At 43.8% G+C, this 22,382-nt stretch overlaps 1 long non-coding RNA gene across 1 annotated transcript in view; it reads left to right on the top strand.

Annotated features, from left to right (window-relative positions):
• The first annotated feature begins 1,844 nt into the window (after positions 1–1,844).
• The window catches only part of LOC123388688, a 112,209-nt gene continuing 91,671 nt past the window's right edge, over positions 1,845–22,382 (top strand). Inside the window, exon 1 of the long non-coding RNA XR_006603170.1 lies at positions 1,845–3,613. This is a non-coding gene — a long non-coding RNA (uncharacterized LOC123388688). The remainder of the gene's footprint in view (positions 3,614–22,382) is intronic.

Raw genomic sequence — 22,382 nt, 5'->3', positions numbered from 1 at the left:
GGCATGGAGCCTGAAATAGAGATCCAGACTCAGGAGAAAAAGCTCTTAGCATGTTAAGAAGAGTAATCCTGAAGAAGTCCTCTTGGATAAGGGATGATAAATGGAAATTAATGGTTCAGATGCCATTGATACTAATTTAAGGTGCATTAAATATCATTGATTTTGGTATTTGATATCATTAAATATCATATATCATGATTTTGTTATTTGTGCTGTCTTTGTGGTGTATTTTAGTGAATGTAAGATAATTCAGAAGCTTTCAGCAAGTCATAGAGTTATTATCCATTTAGTATAATTTTTCCCATACAGGTCTAAATCTTTTTAATATGAATTTTCCAATCATGTGGCTATTAGGTAGTGGATCTCTAAAGTTGGAGATGAACAAGTGAATTAACAGACAATTTAGGAGGAAATCAGCAGTGCCCCATTTAACAGCTCATTACTTTATTTTTAATGATTATATCAGTTAGAATTGGCTAGGTTTTGCTATGGTAACAAAACTCTAAAACTATTAATGGCTTAAACAGACAAAGATGTATTTCTTGTTCATATCATGTTTGATGTATGTTGGCAAAGGAGCTCTACTTATCGTAGCAACTCTGTGACTCTGGTGAACAAGGTCTCCATCTCAACATAAGACTCATAAAGACTATAATATAGGGAAGGGAATGAGGAGCATCATGCACTGATTTTAAAAGCTTCCATTCAGGTGCCTGGGTGGCTCAGTTGTTTGAGCGATTATCGACTCAGCTCAGCTCAGGTTATGATCCTGGAGTCTGGGGATGGAGTCCCGCATCGGGCTCCCTGCTCAGTGAAGGGGTCTGCTTCTCCCTCTGACCTTCCCCCTCTCATGCTCACTCTCTCTCTCAAATAAATAAATAAAATTAAGAAAAATAAAAGCTTCCATTCACATTTCTTTGGCCAAATCGTGCTATATGGCAATGCCTATGAAAGCAAATGGGGGAAGTGCAAGCTCACCATGTGCCCAGGTGAACAAAAATTTGTGTGACTAGTCCTAATGACTAATGCAGTGTTTGTGATTACAAAGTTATTCTGTGTGCTTTACCAGCTGGCTTTTCTGCTGGCAGAGTGGCTTCTTGTTTGTCTGATGGAATTAAGTAAGTCGATAATTTCTGGTGTTCCACAGGTGCACTGACACCTGAGTTCATTTGAAAACTGCTGGCCCAACCCATGGTGGGAATTCCAGTTAGATGGGCAGGTATGACACACACAGACAACCTTATCCATCACAACTCAAATCAGTCCTATTTCCAGACCATGGTGTACATGAAATATAAATCTGGGTACTAGTTTGGGTTTTGGGAACTGGAGAACTGAAGAAAAATAAATGGGCCTCTCGGAGAGAAAAGAACCCGGCCAGGTTTTCTGAGTCCCATTTGTTTACAATAACATGGCACCACTAGGGGGGGGTGGGGGGGTGAAGACCATAGTGTTATGTCATGAACCCGCTTTAAGTCTCAGAGAGTCACCTTCCTTTCCTGTCAAGTAAAGAAGTTAAAAAAGAATTTTTAAATACACAACCCTCTACAAAAATAAATAATATTCAGAATCTCAGTGTATAATATAGATACAAAGTGATGCTAAAATGAGGGGGAAGGACTAGCCCCACATCCCATAATACGTCACAGAAAACAGCAGTCCTTGAAACATGCTCACATAGAATCTTTAGAACTCCACGGAGCATGACTTTAAATGCTAGGATTCTGTAACCTCTAAGATGCTTCCCTGTGATCCCGTTATGCTAGTTTTAATGCCAGCACTTCCTGGTTCCAAGTCTTAAAGAGACAGCGCTCTTCCAATTGCGGCTGCGCATAGGGGGCGAAGATGGCGGTTTGGGCAGCTGCTCCCATCGCAGCGGCAAGAATGTTGGTGGCTAGATTTTTTGGCCTCACTGGCAGGAGTGCCGTTTCCTCCTCCGTGTGCTCCAGGCGAGCACGTGGAAATGTGAAGAGTGGAGACTATCTGCCAACTTGTGTAGACCGGCTCCACTATCCCTTGCCTGATGTGGCCTACGTCAAGATTTTCTCCGCCAGTCGGATGGCCTTGAAAGAAAAGGAGGAGGACCCCTGGAGCAGCTTCTCCATGGCTGAAGATGTTGAATTGTGCCTCATTGAGTTCAGCAAGAACTTTGCTGACAGGAACAGGAGCACGAACAAGTGCAAGCCGGCTGTGGGCGCCGCCATGTTCTTCTGGGGGGCCCCCCCGCTCCGGGTCTGATCTGAGAGAAGCGCTGTGTGTACGGCCCCTTCCCACACATCTCTGAAGGGTGGCCAAGCCGACCCAGAGGATATTGGACGTCAGGGCTTCTCAGCCAAGTGGGACTGTGACAAGAATAAATAGACGAAATAAGCACCCTCTGCTCACGCATCTGAGCCTCACCTTGTTCTGCCACCTCCATGCAGTTCAGCGTATTTACTGGAAACTGTTGGGTTGTAGTAGGAATGCTATTAATGGAGCAGTTTATGTGGAAGAAAAAACTAAACAGCCAACATTCACAGTGCTGCTTCCCTAGCCCCGTGGTTGGCCTAGGCTGCACACCGCCCCTCACCCCTCGATGCACCTCTGGCCTACTCTCCATGCCTTAAAAACCGTTATTATTGCAATCCCAAAGCTCCGTGCCCAGGAGTGCCAATAACACTAACATCTTTTGCCTCTACTTGCAAGAGGGTAAGCCATGCCTGTGATTTTGAAATCTCACAGGCCAATGCTCTTCTGTTTCTATGCCCAGGCTCTGGTTCCTCTTCTCTCATCAAGTGCAGCTTTTCTATCATCCAGGTGTCATAAGGTTTGGTGAAAGGCAGTGGAAGGCGGCTCTCATCCCAGCGGAGAATTCGAGAAGTTGGTAATTCTCCAGGTAGTTAATGAGGACTGTGCTAGACACTGGGAACGCCTTTGGAATGTTAAACAAAGTGGCTTTTGTTCTGGCCGTCTTGTGCCTGCTGCTTCCTCACAACAAAGGGACTTACTGTGCTCTTGATGGGTGGGTCTGAACATCACTTGGCCAACACAGCCCCAGGCCTTCCTTCAGCCTATTGAGGTTGCCTCCTGTCAGAGGGTTTCTGATGGAAAATGGACAAGACCTTTATTTTAAGACTCATAAATACCAGAAACTCCCTTTCCAGTCACCGACATTTAGATGCTATATAATTTGTCTATAAGCCCTGTCTTTATCTAGGTCATTTGCCTTGTCTTTATCTGAGCCATTCCCTAGCTGCTTGTGACTCAGAGTGGTCTGAATGCTAGACATCAGCTGGAAATTTGGTAGAAATGCAGACTCTGAGGTCCTATCTCAGACCAACTGGATCAGAATTTAGAATTTCCCTTTTCAACAAGATCCCAGGTCTTTGCTCTAGTCTATAAAACTGTAAAAGACTGAATGATACTGTTCATGGTGTCAACCCAGCTGTCTCTGAGAAGGACATTGTTTGTCACAAAACATAGTCATCCAGGAGTGGGGAGACCTGACTTCCAGTCCTGACTTGGCCACTAACTCACTGAGTGGCCTTTGCCAAGTCACTTAACCATTCTGGAATCTTGGATTGAGCTGAACTCCTGACTCTCCAAGTCTGCTCTGAGGACAGAAAACAGAAAGGTAAGTGCTCTCCTATATACTGATGACATGGTTTTATGGCCAAACACTTAATAGACAGTTGTCCCCAAGATCTAATTACTTTCAAAAAGAAGCGCTTCAGAGCAGCTACCATAGTCACTTTGTTTTGTTAATTGTCCTTCAGGATTTGTTTTATCCAACACAGATCTTTCTGTGGCAGTTCACTTCATTCACTTACCTGGGGGTACTTTTTTGTACCTCTTTGCCCTTGAGCTCTCTTGGCTTCCAAAATGTGTGCGGTCACATCTGCCCTATCATACAGGGCTGTATGAGGATCTCCTGAGAAGGCACCTTGAAAAGTATGCCATGCTGCCACACCCACTGCAGACTGACAGAGCCTTTTGGGAATGCCATTTGGAAATATGAATTTTTAAAACCTTTAAAATATGCATAGCCCTCCCAGCAAATCATCTGCTAGGCATAGACCCCAAGGAAAAAATTATGAGTGAGTCAGAAGGCTGTTAATAACTGTAGCATTGTTAATAATAGTGAAAAATGATAACTTAAATGCCCAACAATAGGGAATTGATTAAATAATAAACCAATAAAAATAAATAGTAAATGAGGGTACCCACATAATCGAATTCCATGCAGACAAACAATACTAAAAACAGGTATTGAAAGGTGTGGAAAGCTGTTGATTTCTCACTGACTAATGAAAATATACTGAAGACTGTAGTGTGGAGTGTGATTAGACTCCAATTTGAAAATAAAGTGTTTAGATATGCATGGGAAAAAGACTGAAAGAATGCACGTTGTTTGTGACTACTGAAACACTCTGATTATGGGCAGTTTTATGTACCTTGTTTTGCTTACCTGCATTTTCCGTAGTTCAAGTGCAAGGAAAAGTTTTTGTTTTGATTCCTAACAAAATAGAAGCACTGTTTTTTTCATCACTGTATTCATCAGTGGAGAAAGCTCTGTCTGGCTGGGGGAGAGCAGACTTTGAATAATACCTCTGCATTGTCTGCAGGGGGTGAGTAGAGCTATCTTTTGCATTCAGGGGCTCAAAGGAGGGGTGGTCCTGGGGAGGAAATCATAAATTCTTCCCGGATGACAGAAATGGAAACTCACAGCCCTGCAAACAAAAAGGCAGCAGAAGTAGGTGGCATGCTTCCTGAAAGGCTGTCAAAACACTACTTCAAAGCCAAACTAGGGGCATACAGACAGCAGTTCTCCTGTCTCTTTAACTAAAAGCGGCAAGGACAATCACCTGCCAGATAGTCCTTCTGAGTCCTCCACCAAAGGAAGGTGCTTTGTTTCAGCAGGATAGAGGAATTTGATTCTATGATCTTCCCTCTTCATTCATTGAAAGGTAGGTTTGGCTTCTTCATTTTAAATACCTCTGTCTAGGGGCATCCGGGTGGCTCAGTCGGTTCAGTGTCTGACTTTGGCTCAGGTCATGATTTCAAGGTCTTGTGGTCAAGCCCCAGGGTGGGGCCCTGCATCTGGCCCTGGATGGGCTTCCCCCACCAGCCACCAGCGTAGGGCTCTGTGCTCAGTAGGGAGTCTGCTTCTCCCTCTCCCTCTGTTGGGGGGGAGGTCCTCCCACTCGTGTTTTCTCTCTCTTTATCTCTCTCTCAAATAAGTATGATCTTTTAAAAAATAAAACAAATAACCTTCATCTAGAACAGAACTAACCTTCATCTAGAACAGAACTAAGAGTGATGCAAAGCCTGCTTTGTCTTTTCTATTGGAAATAGTGGTGATGGTGACTGTGGTGGCAGTTAGTGGTAATACTGGTAGTAATAATAGAGGAAGTAGCAGTTGTACTAATATGTGCCAGCTGTTTCCCCGAATGATTTTATTTAAAATCTTCATAAAAACCCGTTGAGGTTCGGAGTATTAATGAAGGAGAAAACAAAAGCTCAGGAAAGTAACTGGCCCAGAGTCACAGAGTAGGAGCTGGAAGCTGGATTCTAATTGGGTTTGTGAACTCTGAAACTCTTTCTTTCTACAGTAACACACTAGAAAATTAAGATGCTCCGAGTCCCAGTTATATTTATCAAAAGGCTGATGTTTATAGGCTAATTCAGCCCTTGTTTTACCCCCATACATGGCCTGAAATTGGTTCTAGAATTGTCTGCAGGAGTCAGATTACATTCAACAAACTCAAAATGCCCTTTTTTTTTTGAAGCTCAGTCTCTTCTTATGTCAGCAGTTATGAGACCCTTAAAATACTTTCCTCTCTACTAAAGAACCACTTCACTTTCAGGAGATAGTACTCTTCTGCCTGGATAATGTACCAAGCAACATTCCCTGATTTGGCTATCACTACAGGGAGGCTTTCCCTAGTCTCTCCCCCGCTAGAGCACTGTTTGCTGATGAAAAGAATTAAAGACTGGTGTACTCTGACCCAAGAGTATTTAGTCAGAAAAAATTTTATCTCTCAGATTTTACAGAGTGATTTGGTGTCTTATTTTTGCCAGTGACGAAACTGAATTGAAGGACATTATAGAGCAGAGGGACATTTCTTTTTTTTTTTTTTTTAAATTAAAGGTTTTCTTTATTATTTGACAAAGAGAGACAGGGCGAGAGGAAACACAAGCACAGGGAGTGGGAAGGGAGAAGCAGGCTTCCTGCCAAGCAGGGAGCCCATTGTAGGGCTCGATGCAGGGTTCAATGCCAGGACCCTGGGATCATGACCTGAGCCTAAGGCAGTTGCTTAACAACTGAGCCACCGAGGTAGCCCCAGAGGGGCATTTCTGCAGTCGCCTACCTGTCATGAACCCATCTGCTTACCTGGGGGAACACCCCCCACTGCCTTCTGCTAAGCCAGAAATGTGGGGATTATCTGGGTATCAGGAAAGAGGTGTCTCCCAAAGACAATGGTGAGTCAATGGAAGCATATTAGACAGAGGCCCTGTACTTAAAGATTAGAGAGAAGCCCGAAATGCATCAGGAATATTTTCAGCTGTAAGTAACAGAAAACCAATAAGGAGTACCTTTTTAAAAAATAGAGATATTTTTCTCCATAACAAAAAGTCTGTGGGTAGATAATACATAGTTGTTTCAGCAGCTCAAAAAAATCATCAAATTCTCTGTTTCCTATTTTCTACCCCAGATCTTCAACATAGTAGCATTTTAATTTTGTCTGTCACATGTCTCAAAAGGGCAGCCACAGCTCCAGATATTATATCTATGTTTAAGGCAAAAAGAGAGAGTAGAGAGTATTGCTAGCCACGTCCAATGATTTCATTCAAAATGAGAAGTCTTTATGAGAAGTTCCTCAGCTGATTTTTTTTTTTTTAACTTAGATTCCATTGCCCAAAATGGTTACATGAACCAGCCCTTACTGTGAGGGAGGCTGGAAATATAAGTACCTGGTGAATGGAATTACAGTGAATGACTTTGACTAATCAGATTCAACCTCTGAAACTAGGCTGTTGCCATTCTAAAAAAACAGGGTAATCAGAAGAGGTAAACAAAATCATGGTATTGTGGGGAGAAGGGAGGGATGGCAGATGACTGGCTAAAATAGTCTGTCACAGTGAATAAGATTCAAACCAGAATGAGGAGACCCCATCGGAGTTTAATGTCTAATGCTATGAACTCAGCCATCCCAGGTATACATCAGGCTGAAGACATACCTTATGATTCCAGGCATGCCTCCCTAAGGAGGGAATGTAGAACCAGCATCTGGAATCAGTGGTGACAGTGTTGAATGTTAGTGGTCTTATGTGAACAGTTGTGGATATGTCCTGAGATTATAATCTTTCTGGTCACTTGGAATCTAGAGGTCTCATTGCTGCCTCTACCACTACTAATTTCTTGGAATTAGATACTTAGGGACTTTTCTTTTGGCGGGGGGTGGCAGTGAGCACAGAGGGAGAGAGAATCCCAGGCAGGCTCCATGCCCAGCTCAAAGCCTAAGGCAGGGTCTTATCTCACAACCCTGAGATCATGACCTGATCGGAAATTGAGTTGGCCACTTAAATGAATGGCCACCCAGGTACCCCTAAACTTTTCTTTGGACTATGGATCTCTTAGTATTGTCCCTTTCTTGCTTAGGCTCTTGCTTTCTGCAAAGAAAGAAAAGTACACCTAAATGCCCACCAAAATTATAATGGCTAAAGAAAGTATGAAATACCATTTGGCAATTAGAGAGATTGATGTAATTCTGCATGTGCTGATAGGGAAAGATCTCTAAGGTGTTTGCTAAAGGATAAAAAGTAAATTGAAAGACAACACATAAAGCATGACACCATATACGTCTAGGATAAGCTTTGTAGTCATTGCAGAATATGTCCATAAATTCTGTTACAACTGCCTTCAATCCCTCTCCCCTGGAATGGGCTACATGTAGTGATTCACTTCTAATAAATAGAATGAAGTGGAAGTAGTAGTATGCAATTTCAGAACAAAGTCATAAAAATGCTGTGATTTCCTCCTCCCTCACTCTCTCTTAGATTGCTCACTCTGGAAGTTAGTTGCTGTGTCTCAAGGACACTTAAGCATCCTGTGGCAGTATCCATGTGGCAAGAGGCTAAGCCTTATGAGTGAACCATCTTGGAATAAGGTTCTACACATCCAGTCAAGTCTTTGGATGGTTGCAGCCCCTGCCAACCTCTAGCCACAGGAGAGACCCTCAGTTAGAACCACTCACCGAAGCTGCTCCTGAATTCCTGACCCACAGATAATAAATGTTTGCCCTATAAGCCACTAAATTTTGGTGTGAGTTGTTATGCAACAATGGATGACTAATATGACCTCCTTATTTGCATATGTAATAACACTCAAGCTCTTACTCTACGTTAGTGATTGTTTTTTAAGTACCAACATTATTCACAATAACCCTATGAAGTAGAGACCAATATTATCCTTATTTTATGGAGTTAGAAACCAAGGGACAGAGAAGCAAAGTAATTTGCCCAGGGACATACAGCTATTTGGAACCCAGACAATCTTAGAGTGATTACTTGTAACCTCTTATACTATACTTCTTATACTATACCGTGTGTGTGTGTGTGTGTGCACAAGTGCATGCATGTTGCAGGAGTTTTCATGTGATGTGTGGTGTGTGCATAAAAAAGGTATGGAAGATACAATCAAATTGTTGATCACAGCTACTTCTGGGGACAGAGATAGAGATAAGGGAAAGGAAAAATTTCATTTTTTTCTCAACCAACTTCATTATTGTTGGAAGGTTTTTACAACAGAAGTATATTAATGTAATATTTGCATAATTAAAATTTTAACTGAGCTGGCTAATAGATGTAGACTATTCATAGAAATTAAGTGTTAGGGGAAGAATGGGCACATCTGACCAAATACAAGTCATTAGGCATGAATTTGCTTAGGAGTGAATCAGATTGGCACCGTTGGTGGATTTGCAGGGGTTAGAGGGAGCACTCCCACCCTTTTCCCCTCCAGCCTTGGACTTCATCCCCACTCCATGAGACAGAAGATGTGTTCCCTCCCTGACCCGAAGAATTCTTACAGGAATACCCAGGAGTCCTGCCACTTGCTCCACGACTGCTCACATGCTTGACACGTGATGTCCTATCTGGAGACCACAAGTAGGACAGTTGGCCACGACACAGGGAATCTATTTTTAGTCTGGGCCAGGGACTGGTTCAGGAATAAACTCTGAGAGGAGAGTGGCTGGGGTTTCTCCCTTGTGATTGGGAAAGATCATGCAGCTGGTGTGCTCCCTGACATTCCTTGTCACTGTGGGGAAGATATATTTAGTGTCTGACCTGTGACAGAACTGTCACTAGAACCTCACTGCCTTGGTAACTCCAGGGCACTGGTTACAACCTAATCCTGTCTAATTTTACCTGCTCACTTTGTGAAGTGATGATAAGAGTTATCTTTCTGATGCAAGACAGAATCAGATGGGCCTGCTCTGGTATCCTGTTGCAGTCTGAATGGTGTGATGGATGGCCTTGAGCTACTGATATGTGAGAAGTCACACCACTGCCCACTCTTCTCCCAGATGGTTACAATGTGGTAGAAGGTTCACCCAGCTTGTAGGAACATGGCTGTCACCTGTGAGTGCCAGACACTTTATTAACATGCTCATAAAGAAGGTTTTTTTCCTCATCCCTGATGGAAAAGAAACCAGGCCTCATAACAAACTTTTGCCCCAAGAGTCTCCATTTCTTTTTTTTTTCTTTTAAAGATTTTATTTATGTATTTGACAGAGAAATCACAAGTAGGCAGAGAGGCAGAGAGAGAGAGAGGAGGAAGCAGGCTCCCTGCTGAGCAGAGAGCCCGATGTGGGGCTCGGTCCCAGGACCCTGAGATCGTGACCTGAGCTGAAGGCAATGGCTTAACCCACTGAGCCAGTCAAGAGCCCCAAGATTCTCCATTTCTTGAGGTCACAGCAACCACAGTGACCTCATTAGTCAATCCCAGTAGTCTTTCTCACTGAGCCCTCAAAATTATCCCTAGAAGACTACCTCTGAAGCCTCTACCAACTAATATTGTTCCTCCCTATGATGAAAACTACAAGTCATCCTGGGCTGAAGGTACTGAGAAAGACAGTAGAAGAAACTTGACTAGGGAAGATGGTGAGGTTAGACCAAGTTCAAGGGTAGTGGTAAGGTGAAGGAGCCTGGGTGCTTTACTATGGCAGAGGAATCAATGGGGGCTGAATACTGGGATTTGGACATTAATAAGAGTTGGTAGAGACCTTGGGTATAGGACAGTATCAGGACTGCATCTTTTATCATATGACACCAGGTGTATTCCTTCCCTAGTCTGGTCCTCAAATATCCTAACTATAAAATGAGTGAGTTGGACAAGAACCCTTTATGACCACTTCCAGCTTAGACATCCTATAATACATATAATACATCCTGTAATCCTATAATAAATAGCATTTATTTATGGAATTCAGTAATAGCATGGAATTCAGTTAATTGTGTTGCCCCCTTAGTTTTCTCTTCAAGATTACATGGAAGGAACTACTACTAGTAACTTCCCAATATCCTTACCCTTTCTTCATTAGTAAAAGAACTCCAGTTTTGGGGGCACCTGGGTGGCTCAGTGGACTAAGCCCCTGCCTTTGGCTCAGGTCATGATTTCAGGGTCCCAGGATCAAGTCCCACATTGAGCTCTCTGCTCAGTGGGGAGCCTGCTTCCCACCATCTCTCTCTGCCTGCTTGTGATCTCTTTGTCTGTCAAATAAATAAATACAATATTTTTAAAAAAGAAAACTCCAGTTTTTAACCAAGCAGTTTCACTTAGGTAAAACACTTAATTTCCTACATTTCCAGCAAGGTAATTATGTTCTATCCAATGAGATATAAGTGGAAGTGTTATGTAGAATTTGGAGGAGCTCTCCTTTAAGAGGAAGAGGCTGATGTGATGGAGACAGTCTCTGCCTTAGAAATGATTAGACTCTATTTTGAGAGAGAGAAATGAAACACTGGAACAATTAACATATACATGAAAAATATATACATGCCTTTGTCTTTAACCAGTTGACTAGATGTTCTATTCAATCTTCTAGGAGGAAGTATTGGAAAATTTTGAACTGATCCATTCAACAAGTTCCCATTATATTCCATATTCTACTGAATTAATGTCTACAAAATTTGACCTCAAGGAGCTCTCAAACCCAACAAAGACACAATATTGACCTGATATTTTCAAATCTTATTTAAGATTAAAATACAGAATTTTTCTCCAGCTCTATTGAATAATGAAAGAGTTGGCAACATGAAACTTATATTCCTACCTGACAGCAATTTGCTGGAACTGGATCACAATGCCTCCTTTCAAGGGGGTTGTGTTCTCCAGTTTATGACAATTGTTACCATTCATTTTCTTTATACCAAAGTACTTTATCCATTCCCATTATTTTCTTCCTGGTCCTGTAGTTCATTAGGGGTAGTGACCCCTTCCCTAAAAGCTAAGCTCAAAGGGGGATCACATGTTACCATTATCATCAGAAACAAATATTTTTTGAGCATTTGTATATCAGAAGACTAACTTTGAAATATAGTCAGGCCTAAAATCTACTTTGAGCCTGTGTGTTGGTATTTGAAAAGAGAGAGAGAAGAAGGGGGAAGAGATTATGAGGAGCAGTACAAAGAACAATAAAATTCTGCTTCATCCTTTAAAAGGAGGAGAATAACACTTTTTCCTGCTCTATTTGTCTGCCTGCGATTTTGATATGATAGGGAATCTCTAACACCCATCTTTGACATACATGTGAGAGCTATACCCTAAGAGTGCATCAGAGATGTGGAGGGAGTTTGAGTCCCTGACGACTTCAGGGAATTACTACAAGTATTATGGAGAGAATAACACCTTGGGGGTGGAAACTATTATTTGGTTTTATGAAGCCAACGTTAATCCTACTGCTTACAGGGTTCACATCCAAATCTCAGGGCTGCCTGTGAAATCTTCCTTGGAGCCCCCAGTTTTCTATAGGAGCTCAATCCAGCTGCTACTCCATTGACAATCCCAAACACTTCTTTAATCCCCTGTTACCTCCTGTTAGTCACAGGGATAATTCCAACCATTCCAGGAAGCCACCTAAACACTGCATTGGGAATCTGATCTTATCTGGCTGTGTGGATGCTTTGGGAGACAGATAATAGAAAACCCAAGTCAACTATTTTAAACAATAAGGACATTTTGTTTCCTCAGTTAATGAGAAGTTCAGAGGTAGGAGAGTTTCAGGGCTAGCTAATCCATGGACTCACCAGTGCCATCATGGACTTGGGCTCTTTATACCACCCACTTTGCCATCCACAGTGAATTGGCATTTGTGTTCAGTGTGACTCTTCTTGGCTGCAATTTCTCCAAGCATTTTGTCCTCATCCAACAAACTCCAAAGCCATAGAGACTAAGACTGTAGCCTTCACTATCATGGCTCCTTAAGATGAAGGAAAACTTTCCCAAAAGCCCCTACCAACAAGTTTCCCTTCATGTTGTATTGGTTAATGTTGTATCAGAACTCATCTCCAAAGCAGACACTGGCAGAAAGGGTAGAATTGATGTGATTGGCTCAAACTAATCAAAACCCATTCTCTGGAAACAGAGAGGGATAGATGAGGTCTTCCCTGCCAGCGTGGCTGCCCAGTATCAAAACTGGAGTTCCGCTTTAAAGGAATAAGGAGCAGGAAACGGATATGTTAAATACACAGTGAACACCAGTTCTATCAAACCATGTGACTGTCATTCATTTACCCTCTCTGTGCCTCAATTTCCTTATCTATAAAATGGGAAGAATGACTAGAAGATCTCAAGGGCCTCCCAGTTAATCTTCCCAGTTGATTATGAGTGCCCATTGCTGGTGGTAGAAGATGCTTCCAAAATGACTGACATTTAGGAATCACAGCAGGGTCAGTAATAGCCTAAGAAGGTCTAGAAAGGACTCATGGAAGTATTAAGGCTGGGGGGTCCTTTGCTGTAGCCTCCTTCTCTAGGGAGCCTCTTTATCTTATAAAAGCCCTCCTGAGTCTCTCTCAGGCCATCGCCCTTTCCAAGGGGATGCTGATGCCCATCACTAACCAGACCTCACCCATCCGCCCATTCATTCATTTCTTTGCCACTGAGGATCTGCTATATTCTTAACTCTGTGTTTGATCCCCACTCTGTGGAGATACTAGGGGATAAAATGAGAAAGGATTTAGGGGTAAAGGGTTAGGGACAGATGGAAGAAGAGCTGTAAATCCCAGGTCCCAGTTTTCCCTCTGCCAGTCAGTTAAATTCTAGTTCATAACACCTCCAGGAAGCTTACCAGATTCCTGTAGCTTTCTGCTCAGCCTGGAGCATGTATACTCCCAGAGGCAGGCTGTGGTCTGCCAAGAGAAAGGGAAGTCACAAAACAAATTATGATGCTCTTTTGGAAGTACCAGGTAATGTGAAGACTGGGGGAGAGGGCAAGTTAGGTAATGAAATTGGTCAGTGGTTTAAAACATCGTCTTAGATTGAATTAACCATGGACTTGCTAGAAAGCAGATAATATGAATTTTTTTTAAGAAGTAAGTTTTCTAAGAAGTATCAAGCTTCATTCCATGGCCCACATATCACTTAGAGTGTGATAGACACCATCCTCCTTGGTTGGATAGGAACCTGGGAAAGAGATTCTGAGAACCCATTTACTCAAACCCCTGGCTCTACCACTTAACTGCTTGATAGCTTAGTGTCGTTGGGGGAAGTATTTTAATCTCTGGAAGTCTGTTTTTTCTTCAGTTAAAGGAATTCCCATTGTTAAACAGAAATGTTAACTATACTCCACTAGGTCGGTGTAATGGGCAGAAGTGATATTGCCTGGAAATGCTTAGCATGGAGCCCCAATAAATATTGGCTTTTATCAAGTAATAAGTGCTTACTAGTCAAAAAATAACAAACAGCTAATATGCATTTAGCATCTACCATATGCCAAGCATTATGGGAGGTATTGGGAAATAAAGTTACAGAAGGCTTTGTGCCAGGCCCTAGGCAGGGTCTAAACCAGGATCTTTTATGTAGACTTTTTCATTTAATGACAAATAAATATGCAGTCCCTGTCTTTTAGATGCAAGGCAGTGTGCCGAGAGCACAGAAGGATCAGCGCTTAGAACTTCACTTCATAGGATCATCATGGCCCTGGCAGTAATTTGTTCTTTCCTAAGTGTCTTCTCTTAAAGCCCACTACCTTTAATTTATACCAATACACCTTGTTAATTATGAGCACATATTTGTTATGGTCAGTTACCAAAAGCAAAGAGCTAGAGACAATGTGGGCAACTGCCAGCCACCACAAACCTCCCCACTCTAATTTACTTTAGCCAACAGTCCCAGCTTCCTGGATCATTCTATCACTCTTGGTGCTTTACTTTATATCACATTTGCATTCAGACCATATCACAGCTGAAATTCTGCCTGTGTTCCTTTACCAGCTCAGCAACCTTGGTCAAGCTGCTTGACCTCTGCAAATTTCATTTTGTCATTTGTAAAATAGGAATAAAAATAGTTCTTCCTCATAGGATCGAGTAGTTGCTTCCCTGTGTGTTAAGCAGGACAAAAATAGTTCCAACCTTATACAATTGAGTGAGGTAATACATCTCAGCCCTTAGCACATGGCCTAGGACATAGAACATATAAAATAAGTGAGGCAGTGGCTGTTAAAACAATTATTATTAGCTCCTTATCGCTCTACATCACCTTTTACCAGAGCTAGCACACTGGTTCATTTTGCTCCTTGTGTGAGTCATCTCCTGTCATCTCCCATGGGATAAATATGAGAAAACCAGTGGGAGTCAGTGAAACACGGAAGTGAGTGAGTCCTTAGCTAGAATGATCCATCTTTGGGCATGGTGCCAGAACTACCCCTGACTGAGCAGGTATTCTGCGGTATTCTTCACACGCCTCTTCAGGCTGAACCCTCAGATTATTCTGTGAGGAGGATATCCAGCCCACAACTTCACACTGACTCTTATTGGGCCCCCATATTCTTCCTTCAGAATCTAAAGGGGAAATTTTCCCCCTTGACATCAATAGATATGACCCAGTTATGGTGTTTCCCTGGATAGCTAACACCCAGTAGGGGATGACATCATTTTATATGATCATTCCTTACCCACATGTTAGCCCATTTTAATTTATTTTCAGGGTGTTTATATGTGCATCTGTGTGTTTTCCATTTTCAGCCCAAGTGAGCAAACTGTCCTTTAGCTCATGAGAGTGCACATCAGATATTTTTGGTGCTATAACTCTTCAGAGACAGGAAATAGTCCTTCCTAAATAGAAAAACAGACCATTAACATATGTTAGTTCCAAAGACCCTTAAGAACTGAGGAAGCAGCTACTGGAGAAAAAGCTTGTGGCAGGGGTGTCTGACACAAGCAAACTGACATTGGGCATCTTAACCCTTCTGGGCCTGTTTTCTCTTCTGCAACATGAAGACATTGGACCCCATGATCTTAAGCTTGCTTCATTTACCCATTAAGTAACTCTTGAGGAGCGCCTGGGTGGCTCAGTCGATAAAGTGATAAAGTGATACCTTCAGCTCAAGTCATGATCTCAGGGTCTTGGGATTGAGCCCTGTGGCATCGGGCTCCCTGCTCAATGGGGAGTCTGTTTCTTCCTCTCCCTCTGTGCACTGACCCTTGCCTGTGTGCTCTCTCTCAAATAAAATCTTTAAAAACAAAACAAGTAACTATTGAGCTCCAGCTACATGCCAAGCACTTGGGATACCACAAGAACACGACAGACTAAGTCCTGCTCTCATGGACCTTCTGTTCTAGTCACAAAGACAATCGATAAATATTAACTTCAGACAATGAAGAGCACCATGAAAAAAATAATGAACAATGATGAGATAGACAGTGCCTTGGGTGGGGAAGAGGGGGACTACTTGCGTTGAGATCATCAGACAAGGCCCCTGAGGAAGCCGCAGTTAGGCTAAGAATTGAGTGAAAAGGAACCAGCCATGGAGGAAGAGAGTGCCAAGCAGAAGAATAGTTACAACAGTTGTGAAGTCTTCACTGAGGAAGCAATCTGGGTGTATAACACAGGGGCCCTGAGCTAGTCCAGACAAGGAAATGCTCTTTCCACATAGTCTGTGATGGCATGGACCTCCAACCAGTCTACACAGGGGACCCAACAACTCCTCTGCATACATTCTTAAGTACCTACTGCATGCGAGGCTCAGTGCCTCCAAGTCGCAATCACTGTTCCAAGCCAAGGAGCTAGATGCAACCAAGAAGAGTGCACACTGACCTTTCTGAGCAGCAGTGACAGTGATAAATGACAGGGAGTTTGGATGGTCGCCCTTGACTGTAAGAAGAAACAGGCAGATTGTGGGCTAGGGTTCATGTTCCGAAGCTTCAGTTTCACCAGCTATGCAGTTTCTAGAGCCGCTTGCTCCCACAGAGCATGGCAGGCATTTGGACTAAAAGACCACACAGGTATCAGCCAAGATCTCAGAGCCAGGGGTGTGTAGGCAGCCTCACAGAGCGTGCAGCCGGCCTCTATGTGTGGACAGACTGGCCTGTGGGCACATGAGTGACTGAGGCTACACACCCCAGATGCTGAGAGTCAGAGCACCTGAGTCCAGGCCCAGCAGTGCCCACATGAGTCAGGAAATCTCTCTAGCCATTAATATGGAAACGAATGAGCATCTGCTAGGGGCCAGGCATGGAGTGGGCTTCTCACGTACGGGAGTTCATTTAACCCACTGCACAACCCCTTGCGGAAAGTGCTAACATTATCCCTAGTAGACAAAGCTGCAAGAAGTTTTGCAACCTGCCTGAGGACACTCAGTGGCAGAGGTGGGATTCTAACTTGGGTCAGGCTAATTTTAAGCTGCCTGCTCCATTCTTTTAGCAATTCATCAGTTACATGGGAATAGTAATTACATGTGTCCTACTCCCCTTTTGTACATGTTGGGAGACCCAAATGAGATGAGAAGGTGCTTTGTAAACACAGGACAAGCTATTTCTAGGTCTGCTGGTCCCAGTGTAGTTCCTAGTGGGGCTGCTGTCTGCGCAGCTTCCTGCCCACCCCTGACCACACACCTAATCCCCGCCATCCCACTCCTGTACAGAACACCCCCGGCCCCACAACTGCAGCTCCCCCTGAAAGTGCTGCCCCCATGGCCCAGCCACTAGTGGTGCATCCCTGCCCTTCTCCAGAGCAGCAGCAGCCTGCCCCAGCCTTGCTGGGAAGTCTTGGCATGTGTTCAAGATGGGGAGGGTGTATGGAAAATCTGAGGAGATGTTTTTCTTTCTTGGGAAGAAAGCCAAACTTCAGTTCACTGGAGTTGTATAAATAATGCACCCAGAAAAGATTTCGTTTAGAAAGAAAAGAAAAAAATCTCTTGCTATTTGCGTAATGAGCTAGCTTGGCCGAGCCAGGGCTAAACCCCACATATTTGGCCTAGCTTGCTGTGTTTGCAAAATAGGCCTATGTACCAGGAGACGGCCGGAAGACCACAGAACAGCCAGGATTTCTCTGCAGGTTTCTTCAGCCCACTTTCCATCCCCTTGCTCCAGTCTTGGCCTGTGCCGTGGTGTCTTGAGCCTAGAAGGCTGGGGATTCAGGAAGGTGGGCCACGGTGATCCCTTCTGCACATACCTGTCTCACACCATACTCCTTCAACCCCTTGAAGCCCAACGCACCAGGAGACACTGCCTCTGGGAGGCCTTCCCTGGGCCATGAGGCTAGGTGACAGCTCTTTCCTAAGGGCTCCCACAGCACCCAGTATTTATCACCTGTCTTGTTGAGCTCGCCACCAGCCAGTCTTCCACAGCCTCTTTGACAGCAGAGACCTTGTCAGTTTTGCTCACTGTGGTATCGCCAGTGTGGTATTTCAGTGAGGAAGGAAATGAAGAACACCTCTGGCTTCCTATGTCCCACTCTGGGACTGTTTCCCAATTCAGCTCCTTCAGCTCTGAGAATTCTTTCCAGTGGAAGATAGGCATCCTGGGTGTTCCATTGTTTTGTGTTGTATTTTGTTCCTATTTTTTTCTAGCCTCATCTCCTGTTCTTCTCAGCCTCCCTCTAAATGTCATTAAGAATGAACTGCTTGCAATCTCTTACCATTCTGTTTCTGTCGCCATGCCTTTACTGACCCTGACCCCTCTGCACCCCACCCCTTCACCCCTCACTCTCAGTCACCTTGGAGAGTCTGATCCAAACTCTGTGCATCCAGGATGTCTCCCCTAACCCCAGCCTATCTCCCCTCCCCATTGCTTAGGGACCCCTTATCTTGGATCTCATAACCACTCCCCACCCCCCACCCCCGTGCTTATCACTGGGCTTACCAGAAGGCCTCTAGTGATTTGTTTATATAGCTGTCCCGCTCCTCACCCCCAGACTCCAGGCTACTTGGAAGCAGAGAACCTGTTCTAATCATCTCTGTGTCTCTAAGACTTACACAGTGCCTGACATGCAGGAGCTGTTCAGTACATGCTTGTTTAATTAATTAACATGCAGAAGGTAATAATAGCATGCCTTGTAATGGGGCAGAGTATGATTGTGATCCCAGCAAAGGCCATGATCTCAGGAGTGATTGCTGTGGGGTGGAGCAGAGGGAGGCATACTTTAGAGAGAGAAGTTGATGGGAGATAAAGTACTAAAGGCAAGATGGGAAATGGCCAGAGGGTAACTGGAAAAAGGAGAAAAAGTCTGGGCTTTAAAAAAGTGTAAGCCAGATGAGATCGGGCGCGTTCAGGGTGTTATGGTCAGATCATGGCCTACTCCTACTTAAAATACCAACAGCTTCTTCCTGTATTTTGGGAAAAATCTAAATGTCTTATCAAAAGGTGGGAGGCTGGGGGTGCCTGTGAGGCTTAGTGAGTTAAAGCCTCTGCCTTTGGCTCAGGTCGTCACAATCTCAAGGTCCTGGGATCAAGCCCCTCCATGGGGCTCTCTACTCAGCAGGGAGCCTGCTTCCCTTCCTCTCTCTCTGCCTGCCTCTACACCTACTTCTGATCTCTGTCAAATAAATAAATCAAATCTTAAAAAAAAAAAAAGTCAGATTCAAGCAACCATGAGAAAAAAAAAAGATTTTAAAAAAGCTGGGAGGCCCCATGAATCTGATCCAGGCCTCAGACACTGGAAAAGGGAAACTGAGACCCAGAGTGACATTTATAGGGATGCCGTGATCACTGTGTTTTTATTTAAAAACTTTTGTTTAGGGGCGCCTGGGTGGCGCAGTTGCTGAAGCATCCAACTCTTGGGTTTTGGCTCAGGTCACGATCTCGGGGTCATGAGATCATGCCCCACTTTAGGCTCCGTGCTCAGTGAGGAGTCTGCTTAAACTCCTTTTTCTCTCTGCCCCTCCGTCTCCCTGAGCTTGCTCTCCCTCTCTAAAATAAATAAATCTTTTAAATAAAATAAAAGCCCTTTTGTTTAAAAAACATTTTTAACAAATCATTTTTACTACAAATGTATTCGCCTTCAGTTTGAAATCCCTGGTACAATTTCCCAGACTGAATCAAGTTCTATGAACCTGTCTTTATATAACACAGTTGATTGAGATTTTTGGTTTTTTCCATCATGACTGATTTGAAAATGCCCTGTTTAGTACTGTAGGAACCTGTTCTGGAGTTGTTTATCTTTTAGATTGCTATGGGGCCTTAATGGTACAGCTTTCAAACCAGGTCTCCTGAGAGCTAAGGAAAGAAGAATTATTTGTTTTTCTATCACTAGCTAATGAGGCCCCTCTTCATGCCAGCACAGGGCCAGGAGTGACTGATGTGGGACTGCCTACAAGGCCTTTATGATCTGAGAGGAAAGAGGTGTACACCGGTATGAGATGAGAGATGTGAGCCAGGCACTGCACTGCCCACCTTATATCCTTCCCTTCTTCCTCTCCCAGTAATCCTAAGGGATAGCTATTATTACCTTCGTTTTGGAAGTGAGGAAACTGTGGGTGGGAGAGAGCAAAGACACCAGGTCTCATACCAGGTGAGTGTCAGTGTGGGACCCTGAGCCCAGGTGTGTGCTTTATCTCAGTCTAAAGCAAAACAGGATTAGCTATACAAAGGAAGAGAAGAAATTACTTCAGCCTTTTTGAGTAGGAGAAACGTTTCCACAGAGCCCCATTCACTGCCCCCAGTGAATGAGATTATAGTAAGAGCTAACAGTTGTTAACCATCTGTGTGTGCCTTGCACTTTGGCATGACTTTGTTCCTCACCATAACCTTTAGCGAAGTAATGCAGTCCCATAGCAGCAGGGTACAGAATTCAACTCCATCTTACAGTGGGGTTTAAGGGATGCTTAGAGAGGCTAAAGAATTTGTGCTAGGTCACACAGAGGCCAGAGCCAATATTCTGTGTCTTGATTCGAAGTTTTGGAGTATTTTTTTGTTGTTTTGTTGTTGTTGTTGTTGTTTTGTTTTTCTCACTGCTCCCAGCTTAAAAGAGGCAGTGAGGATCACACCATAGGGTTTACTATTTGTGACTCCAGGAAGATCACTGAGAAAGGACTGCAGAAACTGCTCACCAGCGAAGGGCTGAGGCAGGAACTTCAGGGAAGTTTCAGCCTCTAGAAGGACCAGTGAGAATGGGCCCCAGAGACTGGAACAGAGAGAACTCCTGTTATATTACTACAGAGTGGAACCCTTCCAGCTATCGTTACCAGCCTGGAAACAGTCTGGCTCCAAACAGGGCCTGGGCCAAAGTTAGGTTACCCAAAGGCATAACTGATCACCAGACCCAGTCTAGATTGAGTAAAAGATATATAGTCAAGTTTAGGGATCAAAAAACCAGCAAGCGCCACCAAGGAACAATCCAAGATGGCAGGCTACAAAGAGTGCCAATGGAAAGTTCAGAGAGACCAGGAAGCAGACTGACAGAGTGGGGATTGTTTAACTGCCCAGGGCCTGGCACAGAGCCAGCAGGTATTTATAGCACAGCGGAGTCCCTTCACATCCCAAGCCAACTAAATGCACTTGGGAGAGTGGAGATGGAGAGAGAGAGGAGAGAAGGGGGAATTAGAAAGAGAGCAATCAAAACAGTGCGGTCTACACCAGTCATTGTACTCTGTGAACACATATCCCTGAGTGAACATGTGGTAGGAGATCCGCTGTCCCACAGAAGAGTAGATCCCCTTAAGCCTCTCTTACCAAGAGCATCAAATGACACTAAGGTGATTGTTGTGTAAAGGTAACTATTTTTTATACATTCTGACCTCTAGCTTTACTTCAGCTAATTCATCTGGTGTTGGTTCAAAGAATGAGTTATATGTCCAGATACTGGAGAATAAGAGCTCTGTGACAGACTAAATGAAAATTCTACAAAGGGTTATTTCCCTAATGCAGAGTCATGGTGAATTTTGACTGGATAAGCTTTTAACTTTTTGTGCTGACTATGGAATTATTCCCAAGTCAGTGAGACTTAACTGTTGATGGATGCCTGATGTGGTGATGCATCTTCTGAAGGCCCAGGGCCCAGAGCCCAAGTTCTGATGTGACCTGATTTTTGGTTCATGAAAAGTGGTTTTTTGGTTTTGCTTTGTTTTGTTTTTAATTTTTTTAATTTAAATTTTAGTTTGTTAATATACAGTACAATATTGGTTTTAGGAGTAGAATTCAGTGCTAATTACCACTAGCAATTAGAGCATGACAGAAAAGCCCTACTGGGACGTGTATGATGGAGGCTCTTCAGGAAAGGAAAAAAAAGCTTTTTTTTCCTGTTGTTCCCCCCACTCATCACGCCTGCATCCCTGGTCACATCCCTGTACTCCAGGAGATCTGAGGCTCTGTTGCAACAAGAGAGAGTTTAACAGTCTTTGTTTTTGAAAGCTTGGTAGCCCCACTGAGGTATAGAAAAGGCTCATTCAGGATGCAAAGGCAGATAGAGTTCCTGGAGGGAGACAACTTTGGGCAGAGGGGTGAGAAGTATCTGCGAGGCAGGGACATGGACCCTGCTCCCATGTAGTGGGAGGCTTGACCTCAGATGGGGGATGACTGCCTAATACTCTTGGAAGCTGGACATTAAGCACAGTGGCCTTGAGTTGTGCAATGGGTCCCTAAGGCCAAGCCTGTGGTCAATGGAAGACTTAAAGTTTGCAAGGCCAGGACAGCTGGAAGCCTTTCAAGAGGTGTCTTGGGCAGATAGCAGAAGATCATAGAACCAAACTCCAGCACAAGGAAGCAAAAGGGGCCCTACAACAATGGCCCCTACCAGGAGCTACAGCCCAGAGCCTCCCACATTTTCCTGGAACCAGGGATAATATACAACCCAATGGAGGGGAGAGGTGAAGCCCCACTAATGACTGATGTTGAATTTCTCCTCTGCCTGAGGAATGGGAGAGAGGGTGCTCAAGCTGTCTTATTTTTAATTTAAAAAATGAATG

This window comes from Mustela putorius, unplaced genomic scaffold, assembly GCF_011764305.1.
Source record: "Mustela putorius furo isolate JIRA1106 unplaced genomic scaffold, ASM1176430v1.1 tig00003909_pilon_pilon_pilon, whole genome shotgun sequence".
NCBI lineage: Eukaryota > Metazoa > Chordata > Mammalia > Carnivora > Mustelidae > Mustela > Mustela putorius.
The sequence above is the reverse complement of the archived record's forward strand: the minus strand, read 5'-3'. Positions and strand labels throughout refer to the sequence as shown.